The sequence below is a fragment of the Cetorhinus maximus genome, unplaced genomic scaffold, assembly GCF_964194155.1.
Source record: "Cetorhinus maximus unplaced genomic scaffold, sCetMax3.hap1.1 HAP1_SCAFFOLD_2214, whole genome shotgun sequence".
In the NCBI taxonomy this organism is placed as follows: Eukaryota; Metazoa; Chordata; class Chondrichthyes; order Lamniformes; family Cetorhinidae; genus Cetorhinus; species Cetorhinus maximus.
In genome coordinates, this window is record NW_027598153.1 from 45,039 (window position 1) to 48,839 (window position 3,801).

The window sequence follows — 3,801 nt, forward strand, 5'->3', positions numbered from 1 at the left end:
GTAAGTAAGGACCAGTGTAGAATCGTCAGTGTGTTACATTGAACAAACTGCAGTCTGTTATCAATCCGATTCGCACACCCCACTCCCGGGGTGTTGGCCCGACCCAACCCTGCTCTCAGGGGATCGACCTGACCCTCCCCGCTCCCGGGGGATCAATCCGGCCCTACCCCTCCCCGCTCCCGGGGGTTCGGCCCGACCCCACCCTGCTCCCGGGGATCGACCTGACCCTCCCCGCTCCCGGGGGTCGATTGGACCTGGCCCCACCCCGCTCCCGGGGGATCGACCCGACCCTTCCCATCTCCCGGGGGATCGATCGGACCTGACCACACGCTGCTCCCGGGGGATCGACCCGACCCCACCTCATTCCCGGGGGTTCAACCCGACCCGACCCCACCCCGCTCATGGGGGATCGACTCGACTACTCCCCACCCCACTCCTGGGGGATCGATCCAACCCCATCCCGCTCCCAAGGGATCATCCCTACCCCACCCCACTCCCGGGGAATTGGACCGACCCCACCCGGCTCCTGGGGGATCGACCACACTCCACCCGACCCACCCCGCTCCCGAGGGATCGACGCAACCCGACCCCACTCCGCTCCCAAGGGATTGACCCCACTCCACCCCACTCACGGGGGATCGGCCCGACCCCTCCCATCTCCCGGGGGATCGATCGGACCTGACCACACGCTGCTCCCGGGGAATCCACCCGACCCCACCCCGCTCCTGGGGGATCAACCCGAACCCTCTCCGCTACCGGGGGATCGACCTAACCCCATCCCGGTCACGGGGGATAGATGCAACCCCACCCCACCCCACTCTACTCCAGGGGGATAGATCAGACCCCACCCCACCCCACTCCTGGGGGATAGATCCGACCCCAGGCCCATCCCAGGGGATCAACCCGAACCCTCCCCACTACCGAGGGATCCACCCAACCCAACCCCGCTCCTGGGGGATCGACCCACCCGACCCCACACCCGGGGGATCGACCCCTCGCTGCGCCCAAGGGATCGACCTGACCCGACCCCACCCCGCTCCCAAGGGATCGACCCCACCCCACCCCACTCTCGGGGGATCAGCCCGACCCCTCCCAGATCCCGGTGGGTCGATCGGACCTGACCACTCGCTGCTCCTGGGGGATCAATCCCACCCCACCCCAATCCCGGGGTATCAACCTGAGCCCACCCCACCCCACTCATGGGGGATCGACCCGACTCCACCCAACCCCGCTCCCTGGGGATCGATCCAACCCCACCCCGATCCCAGGGGATCGATCTGACCCGACCTGACCCGACCCCACACTGCTCCCAAGGGATCGTATCCACCACGCCCCACTTACGGGGGCTCGGCCTGACCCCACACTGCTCCCGGTTGATGACCTGACCCCGCTCCCGGGGGATCGACCCAACCCCACCCCGCTCCCGGGGGATCTACTCAACCCGACCCCACTCTGCTCCCAAGGGATTGACCCCACCCCACCCCACTCACGGGGATCGGCCCGACCCTTCCCAGCTCCCGGGGGATCGATCGGACCTGACCACACGCTGCTCCCGGGGGATCAACCCGACCCCACCTCGTTCCCGGGGGTTCAACCCGACCCGACCCCACCCCGCTCATGGGGGATCGACCCGACTCCACCCCACCCCACTCCTTGGGGGATCAATCCGACCCCACCCCGCTCCCAAGGGATCATCCCCACCCCACCCCACTTACGGGGGATCGACCTGACCTGACTCCACCCCACCCCGCTCCCGGGGAATCGACCCGACCCCACCCTGCTCCTGGGGGATCATCCCGAACCCTCTATGCTACCGGGGGATCGACCTACCCCACCCCGCTCATGGGGGATTGGCCTGACCCCACCCCGCTCCCGGGGGATCATCCCCACCCCACCCCGCTCCCGGGGAATCGACCCGACCCCACCCTGCTCCTGGGGGATCATCCCGAACCCTCTATGCTCCCGGGGGATCGATCCGACCCCACCCCACCCCACCCCACTCCTGGGGGATCGGACCAACCTCACCCCACTCAAGGGGGATCGACCCCACCCCACCCCAACCCGCTCTTGGGGGATCGACCCGACCCACCCCACCCTGCTCATGGGTGATCGACCCAACTCCACCCCACCCCACTCCTAGGGGATCGAATCCACCCAGGCCCAGCCCAGGGGATCGACCCGAACACTCCCCGCTATCGGGGGATCGACTCAACTCTACCCCGCTCCCGGGGGATCGATCCGAACCCAACCCACTCCCGGGAATTCGACCCGAATGCACTACGCTTCTGGGGGATCGACCCTACCCGACCCTGGTAATGGGGGATTAGCCTGACCCCACCCCAATCCCGGGGGATCGATCCGACCCAACCCCACCCCACCCCACTCCTGGGGGATCGGTCCAACCCCACCCTGCACCCGGGGGATCGACCCCTCCCTGCGCCCGAGGAATCGACCCGACCCGACCCCACCCCGCTCCCAAGGGATCAACCCCACCCCACCCCACTCATGGGGGATCGACCCGACTCCACCCAACCCCGCTCCCTGGGGAGCGACCCGACCCCACCCCTATCCTGGGGGATCGATCCGACCCGACCTGACCCGACCCCACACTGCTCGCAAGGGATCGTCTCCACCCCACCCCACTTACGGGGGCTCGGCCTGACCCCACACTGCTCGCGGTGGATGACCTGACCCTCCCCGCTCCCGGGGGATCAATCCGACCCCAGGCTCACCCCAGGGGATCAACCTGAACCCTCTCTGCTACCAGGGTATCGACCTAACCCCACCCCGTTCCCGGGGGATCGGCCCGAACCCTCCCCGCTCCCAGGAATTCGACCCCACCCGACCCCGCTCATGGGGGATTGGCCTGACCCCACCCCGCTTCCGGGGGATTGATCCGACCCCACCCCACCCCACTCCCGGGGGATCAGCCCGAACCCTCCCCGCTACCGGGGGATCGATCCGACCCCACCCCACCCCACCCCACTCCTGGGGGATCGGCCCGAACCCTCCCCGCTACCGGGGGATCGATCCGACCCCACCCCACCCCACTCCTGGGGGATCGGCCCGAACCCTCCCCGCTACTGGGGGATCGATCCGACCCCACCCCACCCGACCCCGCTCATGGGGGATTGGCCTGACCCCACCCCGCTTCCGGGGGATTGATCCGACCCCACCCCACCCCACTCCCGGGGGATCAGCCCGAACCCTCCCCGCTACTGGGGGATCGATCCGACCCCACCCCACCCCACCCCACTCCCGGGGGATCGGCCCGAACCCTCCCCGCTACCGGGGGATCGACCTAACCACACCCCACCCCGCTGTTGGGGGATAGACCCGAATCCACCCCACCCCACACGCGGGGGTCGACCCAACCCCACCCCACCCACCTCCGCTCCTGGGGGATCGGACTGACCGCACCCCGCTCCCGCGGTGTCGAACCCCACCCCACCCCACCCTGCTCCCAAGGGATCGACACCACCACACTCCACTCTCCGCTTCTGGGGGATCAGCCCGACCCCTGCCAGCTCCCGGGGGATCGATCAGACCTGACCACACGCTGCTCCCAGGGGATCGACCCTACCCCACCCCACTCCTGGGGGATCAACCCGACCCCACCCCACCCTGCTCATGCGGGATCGACCCGACTCCAGCGTACCCCACTCCCGGGGGATCGACCCGACTCCAGCGTACCCCACTCCCGGGGGATCGGCCCCACCCCACCCCACCCCGTTTATGGGAGATCGACCCGACTCCAGCGTACCCCACTCCCAGGGGATCGACCCGACTCTACCCCACCCC